At 34.5% G+C, this 8,215-nt stretch overlaps 1 pseudogene; it reads left to right on the top strand.

Annotated features, from left to right (window-relative positions):
- The first annotated feature begins 785 nt into the window (after positions 1-785).
- LOC107950455 (probable LRR receptor-like serine/threonine-protein kinase At5g10290) lies at positions 786-7,942 on the top strand (annotated as a pseudogene).
- Positions 7,943-8,215: the final 273 nt, after the last annotated feature.

The raw sequence follows: 8,215 nt of genomic DNA, 5'->3' as shown, positions 1-8,215 counted from the left end.
CATTGATCGTCAGATCAACTTAGATCTAAATTATGTTTTTCTTCTCGTCAAAGGTATTGATCAACTGTATGGATCCGATCGTTGAATTGTCGTTTGAAGTTCGCTAACCAAACTTTTGAAAGAAAAAAAAATTTAATAGCCCAACAACTTAAACAAAAGCTTTCTAATAATTTAGTGACTTAAATAAAATTTTTTAAAAAATTTAATGACTATTTTATAAATTTTTAACATTAATAAAATTTAATATTTATTTAATGATTTGGGTGTAGTTTAGCTTAAAAAAATATCATAATTATTTTCATCAATCTTTTAAGAAAAATACATGCATCCACCCAAATTTTAAAAACAATGGAAAACAAGTTAATAAATGAAGAGGAAGACAGAAGCTTCTCATTAGATTTGTACTTTTGTTTAAAGATTGATGGTAGAATGCGATATTATACATTTAGTTTATTTTTTATTTTATTTTATAATATTATTATAATATTTAATTTTATTAAATTTACTTTTTATCTCACCTTATACTATTATTATAATATCTAATTTAATTATTTCATTATTTTTACACTAACCAAATTGCATTCAAAATAGAGTGTGTTCCTTCACTAAACAAGGCTCTTTCAGTTTTTATAATATACGGATTAAAGGAGAATCAATACGTAATTCCGTCAAGTCTTCCAACCCATCTCAAATTATAAAAAAAGAAGAAGAAAAACACCCATTCTTCTTTTTTCTTCTTCTCTCCAAGTGATTCCTTTCTCAAAGGTAAGCTGCTTTCTTCCTAAAACCAAGTCGTAAGTTTTTGTTTTTATGTATTTGTTGAGATTCTATGGTTTGGGTTTTGTTCAGTTAACTCTCTTATTGCTTTACTCTCTGGGGTTTGGTTAAATTCATTGTTTTTGGTTTAGGGTTTTGAAAGTTTTAACTTTTCTTTCTTTATCAAAGGAAAATCTTTGGAGAAAATAGATTTGACTTTTTCTTTTCATGTTACTCCTTTTACTTACTGGGTTGAGACTTGTTTCAGTCCTATGAACTGAGTTCACATTTTTCTTTTTAATTCCAAAGCATTAATTTGCCTGGCACTGAATGTTAAAAACTGCACTTACTATTCTGCAACCTGAAAAGGGTCGTTTTGGGAGCTTTTTGGGATTTTGTTTGACATTCTTTGTCTATATATAAAAAAGTAAGATTTGATAGGGCAATTGTTATTTTTTATTGCCTTGTTACGTTTATTAATTCTTGTAATTCATATTATAACTGAAGTCACACTTTTATTTGCTCTGTTTATTTTCCTTTTTTGTGTGCTTCCTCATTTATGCCAAAATAGACACACACACACACGCACGCACATGAATAGAAAAGAATGATTTTGCTAAGATGAAGTTTTCTGTGACACTAAGTACCGGGATATCTATATTTATTATATAAATATATATATTATAAAGTTTTCATTTACCAACCTAAAACTTACTGGAAATGATGATTGTGAAGTTTTATGGAAATTGTCACTGATATGAAAGTTGTAAACTAAAATGAATTGAATTCCTTGCCGTGTCCTCCTACCCCTAAGTTTTATTGAAGTACTAGTACCGCTGGAAAATTCCTGATGTGGGTCAAGAACCGAAGAGGCAGTGCTTGAGAGTTGCTAGTTTTTATCATTGATTGATTGATTGTCCTAACTGAAACTTGTGCACATGGGAACTCTTTTTTTTTAAAACTTTTTCTCTTTAGCAATTATGTTGTTCTGTGACAGTCTTGATCTTACTGTCAATCTCGCTTGGATTCAGATGTGAGGGTGTTTTTCTTTTATGTGATGGACATGTGCCTGCCTTGGTAATGGCTACTACAAAAAAAGAAGGGTTGGAGAAACATAGCTGCCTAGATTCACTAGTTCTCATTCGTAATATGCCTTTATATTTACAATTTGATGCCTAGATTTTTTTGCAGAGATGGAAGTAACTTGTACACTCATAAGAGATTTTGTATTTCATTGCATTGGTCATTGGGGTCGACTTTGCTGAAGATGGAATTATTTCTTGGTGTTCTTCTATCAGCTTGCTTGCTCTCATTTGTATCTGCTGATTCACAAGGTTATTCTTGTTCGACTTTTATTCTCCTAACATGTATAAGTGCACCTGTGGGGCAATTTTTCTCAGGATTCCACTTTACTGGTAAATTTGACAATAGATATCATTCAGAATAGGCATGTGTGGGCTTGTCCTTAATTTTTTTAACTTGAATTCTACTTAAGTTCAAGATCATCATGGTAATGGTCTTTGAAGTTTCTGGCCTTACATGTGCTGAAGTGCTTAGATGTAAAGGGATGATGTTACTCAGCCAATAAGCTTAAATGGAACCAGAATAAGATGCCTGGAGCTTTTCTTCATGCTCATGAGATTTACCTTCCTGCGGGCTATCAATTATTATCAATCTGATGAATTACTGAGGCCTCTAGAGTTGGTTGCCTTTGTTGTTGTTGTTGTTGTTGTTGTTGTTGTCATCATCATCATCAAACTGTATGGCTCTTCATTTCCTTTACTTAAATATTCTGAGTTGAGTTTTTGAGAAACTTGGGATGATTTGTGCCTGATATTCTAAATAATAGCGAGATAAGATATCGTACTCTGTAGAGAGGCATGTAGAGTTGCATGCACGAGTGCATATACATGTCGTACGGTGAGATGATGTTCATCATTTCCTTTTCTCCCCTTTGTTGGTTTTAGATACTGATTCTTTAGGCTTTGGCTGGCCAGAGGGGTTATTTGTTTGCTTAATTGTATTATGAATATCTATTATCTGTTCCAGGAGAGGCTTTAGTTGCATTAAAGAATTCACTCCATGCTTCAGCCGATCAGTTGAGAGATTGGAGTCCAAATCTGGTTAGCCCATGCACTTGGTCAAATGTTAGGTGTGATCCTAATAATAATGTCATTTCCGTGTAAGTAGTTGGCTTACTTTATTTCTTTTTAACCTTGACTATGATGCATAGTTGCAAACGTATGCGTACGTGATTTCATTGTTCATGAAATATTCTGAAACATAAATTTATATTTATCCCTATTTTGTGAATTTGCTTTCAGGACTTTGTCATCCATGAACTTTTCTGGCACGTTGTCTCCTAAAATAGGGGTTCTGAGCAATCTTACATCACTGTACGTATAGAATGTATATTTGAGCAATCAATATATTTTGTATTGTTTCTTGATGTGTTGACTTTTGCTGAGACCATTTGGCCTGACTTCCAAATAATGATCTTATCTATAGTGATGAGAAATCTTCAAGCTGCCTACGTAGATAGGATTCAGATCATAAACCTTCAAGATGTCTACTCAGATTGAAACTATGATTAGTGTATTGGAATTGGAAAAAATCTCAGAGATTTCTGCTGAACTCCACATTAAAATCCCTTTTTCTGCTAAGGCTGCAAAAGCACTCAGCTGAAGTTAACTTTAAAGCCCTTTTATATCATATTCTTGGGGTTGGCCAAACAAATCTCCTTGCTATCAAACAGTGCATGAACCTTTCCTGTTTACAATTATCATTATCTCTTGTTTCATACTGTATTGAGTTATGTCATTAGGTATTACCAGGCTCGACATTCTTACATAGGGCTGAAAAATCTCTTCCCTCATGAAATAAGCATAGACTGAAAATACAAGTTTCTTCTATTTCCAGTTTCATGTTTGGTTTGCTGGTAGTGTGAACAACTTTATTGAACTGGTTATTTCTGTGTATGGTTGTTCTAGCTGTGGGATGGATCTTTTGTGATTATATATTTATATACTTTTTGTGTTCTGCGTGCAGTACATTGAAAGGAAATGGTATAACTGGTGAGATACCAAAAGAGTTTGGAAACTTGTAAAGCTTGACTAGCTTGGATTTGGAAAGTAATCGTTTAACTGGAGAAATACCTTCTTCCCTCGGTAATCTTAAAAATCTGCAGTTCTTGTAAGTACTATCCTGTATATTATATTGAGAGTTTTATTTGTTTTTATGTATTGTGCATTATCCTGTAACTCATTCATAGGATGACATTCCTTCTTTCATTCAAGCAGGACGCTTAGTAAGAACAACCTTAGTGGAACTGTTCCTCAGTCGATTTCAGGTCTTCCAAAGTTGATCAATCTGTAAGTTTGAATGAGTCAGTCCATGCTTTCCTAGTTTGTAAAGTTTGAACATAAATGCATGATGAATTATTTCTTTTTATACTTTTTTTAATTTACTGATGAAATGGTTGAATTGTTTTTGCAGTTTTCTTGATTCGAATGATCTTAGTGGTGAAGTTCCAGATCTTTTGTTTAACATTCCAATTTATAAGTATGATTATTTTTTATTAGTTTGTTTAGTTTCCTATTTGTATTGAAATAACACTTTTTATATGATTAAATTATTTTTGGTATCTGTGTTTTTACTACATCCTTTACACACCAGACACATATTCATCAGCTGGGAACTTAATCGCTTAACTTTGTTTATTCAGTTTTGCAGGAAACAGGTTAAATTGTGGTGAAAATTTTCCTCACCCATGTGTGTCAAATGGAAATGATTCAGGTGATTTCAGTAACTATTTTGACTAAATAACATTTTTTTTAAGAAGTTCAAAGCAGCGTTGCCAAGGAATGTGCCTAGATCTTGTGCCTTCAGGGCGGACAACAAAAGCACCTTAAATCCTTTCAGATAAGGTGCATTTGATCAAAGCACATGCTAGGTGTGCTTAGGTGCGCATTTTTCCTAGGTGCAAAAAAAGCCCTTTTGGTTGAAGTTCTTTTTTATTTATTTTATTTTAACCATTTTGCATTGGTTGTACCTTTTCTAGTAGGAAAGGTGATAATATCAAACTCTATGCATCTTAAATATTTGGGTACCCAACAACATGCATTTTGATGGCCAAAAAATTAAAAAACAACATACCTGGTACCACAAAGAAAGCATACGTTTTAATTACGATCATTTGTGAATGAAAAGCAATGACTAATTATTTCCTGTCTAGTTTAAAGTTTTTCACATGTTTATTTAATTTCTTGGTCTTTCTCCTTGCTAGGCAACCAAATAGTTTCTCTATCTATAAGGTGATTTGTCCACAGATCAAGGTTTCCTTAATCTGCTATTATGGTTTCAGGCCAGTAAAATTATATCACAAGGGGTTGATTTCTAACTGAACAATGATACTCTTAGCTATCTACTTGGCGGAATTTTGTGTTTCCTTTTGAAAATTTCTTTCCATTAATAATAATATACTGGTTGGCTTTCACAAATCTTAATCTGAATAAGGTTTGCTATTTTTGAGGACGTTACACTTTGTTGACAGATATTACATTGCTAATAATACTGTGCTTATGGGTCGAATTTCATTGTAATTAAAGGATAAATTGAGCATAATATGTTCATATATTTGTTTTGAAACTATTTAAATTTGCATGGTCAGGTGAAGTTGACCAAAGAATTGCTTTTGGTCAATTAACAAGGTTTGCATGGAGGGAATTACAGTTGGCTACAGATAGCTTCAGTGAAAAGAATGTCCTTGGACAGGGAGGTTTTGGAAAGGTGTATAAAGGTGTGCTTCTCGATAACACAAAAGTTGCAGTTAAGAGGTTAATTGATTTTGAAAGTCCTGGAGGAGATGCAGCTTTTCAACGTGAAGTCGAGATGATAAGTGTAGCCGTTCACAGGAATCTCTTACGGCTCATTGGCTTTTGCACAACACCAACTGAACGCCTTTTGGTCTATCCCTACATGCCGAATTTAAGTGTGGCGTATCGTCTTCGAGGTACTACTTTGAGAATTTTGTTCAGCTTGGATTTTTGTTACATATTTTAAAGCTTTATCCTGAGTTTCAAAAGAAACATACCATATATTTACTGCATGTGGTGGTTGCAAAAATGAGCTCATCTATGTTGAGCATATTTGGATTCAACTCAAAATGTTTTCTTGCTGCATCAGCTGCTTTAGTGGCAGGAAGCTATTAGGTGGTGTTGGAACTTTAGTACGAATCAATGATGGAATATGTCAATCTGCTTAACATGCCTAAATGTCATTCTTGGAAATTTCTACAATCTATTGGACTACTTGTATTGATTTTATTATTATTTTTAAAGTATTCTGTTTTCCTGGGACCTTCATATAATGTTTGACTAACATCTGGAACTGCTGCAGAAGTCAAACCTGGTGAACTTGTTTTAGATTGGCCTCAAAGAAAAAGAATAACCCTAGGTGCAGCATGTGGGCTGGAGTACCTTCATGAACATTGCAATCCTAAGATCATTCATCGAGATGTGAAGGCTGCAAATGTATTATTGGATGAAGATTTTGAAGCAGTTGTCGGTGACTTTGGCCTTGCGAAGTTGGTGGATGTGAGGCGGACAGATGTGACAACTCAAGTTCGCGGGACAATGGGACACATAGCACCCGAGTACTTGTCCACTGGGAAGTCATCAGAAAGAACGGATGTCTTTGGTTATGGGATTATGCTTCTAGAGCTTGTGACAGGTCAACGTGCAATTGATTTCTCACGCTTGGAAGATGAAGATGATGTTCTGCTTCTTGACTATGTAAGATAGCTCCCATCTCATACTATGTTGGCTTTTGCATGTATGTCTTTTGCCTTTCCTCCTAGTTCTTTGGCTGCTTGTCTTGTGCAAGGGTGTGCATTCGACAATGCAGTTACTCAACCAAGCCAATGCAAAAAAAAGAAAGAAAAATCAATTGACTAACAAACTTCTCAAGGCCAAAGTCACCCAAAAACCATACATATAGGCACTTGAGAGCTCTCTCTTAAAGGGTCTTTCAACTCTCTAAAAGAACACGTACATATAAGGCACCCAAAAAACCATTTTTCCAAGGGAAAAATTAAATTACCAAGTATTTTAAACAGCATAATTACAAACATAACTAAAATTTGAATAACATATTCCAGCATATGTTTATTTGTTGTCGATGTTAAACCTATATAAGTTTTGCGTCATTTTACCTATATTGGTGCTGAATGTTGGGTTCTCTTAATTTCCTCCAGTGAGCATGTTTGTATTGTTTATCTGGAGCTGTAGATGCCTTATCTTTCCATATGATCATCTTTACTCGAAACTCTTATGAGAATGGAACTTTAATTTTATCTTTTACTTCTGTTAATGGTCATATGTGCTTGATGCAATGTTGGAGAAGGGCATGTATTGCCTGTCACATCGATCTTTGAACAATGAAGGAAATATCTTTACCCAAAATGTTTTACCGTTGAAAATCCTGCATTTGATCTGTGACGATGGAATGATAATATTCAAGTTTCAAACCATTTTGGCCTTTTGCTTACTTTCTGGGGTACTCCTTGTTTGTTGTTTGTGAAGGTCAAGAAGCTGGAAAGGGAGAAAAACCTGGATGCTATCGTAGATCATAATCTTAATAAAAATTACAACATGGAGGACGTAGAGGCAATGATCCAAGTTGCATTGCTTTGCACCCAAGCCTCACCAGAGGACCGTCCGGCAATGTCGGAGGTGGTGAGGATGCTGGAAGGAGAGGGGCTAGCAGAGAGGTGGGAAGAATGGCAGCACGTTGAAGTTACACGTAGGCAAGAGTATGAAAGACTGCAAAGGAGATTTTACCGGGGGGAAGACTCACTACACAACCAGGTCGCTATCGAGTTATCCGGTGGAAGATGAGGTAAAGAATCCCCCGCTTGTTAGAAAAGCATGTAACATCTTAGTTTCTTTTAGTTAGGTTAGCTGATTGTGCAATTGATGTAGGGACAGTGGAAAGAAAATGCGTCGTATGGTTTTATATACGATTGCATTTGTTTGTCATAGCTCTCCCTTTTTTACATGTTTTATACAGGGGATGTATGTGTTTATTGCATTGAACAACGCAAACCCGAAAATGAAAAGCATGATCTTGTATATTTCCACATGAATATTTGAAGATTTTCTGGAATTCTAACAATCCTGTTGAAAGACCTTTTTTTTTTGGTTAATATGAAGGTGAAAGGACTGTTTAATGATATTAGTAGACTTGTCAATCTTGACCCGAATTTGAAAACTCGAGTCCATTAATTCGAATTCAAGCTCGATACATTTTGATTTGACCAAAAAATAACATTACAAAATTGCTCAACTCAAACCTCGAAATATGATTAAACTCAAATGGCTTCAACTCTGTTAAATTAGTAAGGTAACGTTCACATATTTTGTTAAAATGACTCTACTTATATTATTGCGTCTTTTTTTGG

The sequence above is a fragment of the Gossypium hirsutum genome, chromosome D03, assembly GCF_007990345.1.
Source record: "Gossypium hirsutum isolate 1008001.06 chromosome D03, Gossypium_hirsutum_v2.1, whole genome shotgun sequence".
In the NCBI taxonomy this organism is placed as follows: domain Eukaryota; kingdom Viridiplantae; phylum Streptophyta; class Magnoliopsida; order Malvales; family Malvaceae; genus Gossypium; species Gossypium hirsutum.
Note: the sequence above shows the minus strand (reverse complement) of the source record. Positions and strands in the feature narration are given on the sequence as shown.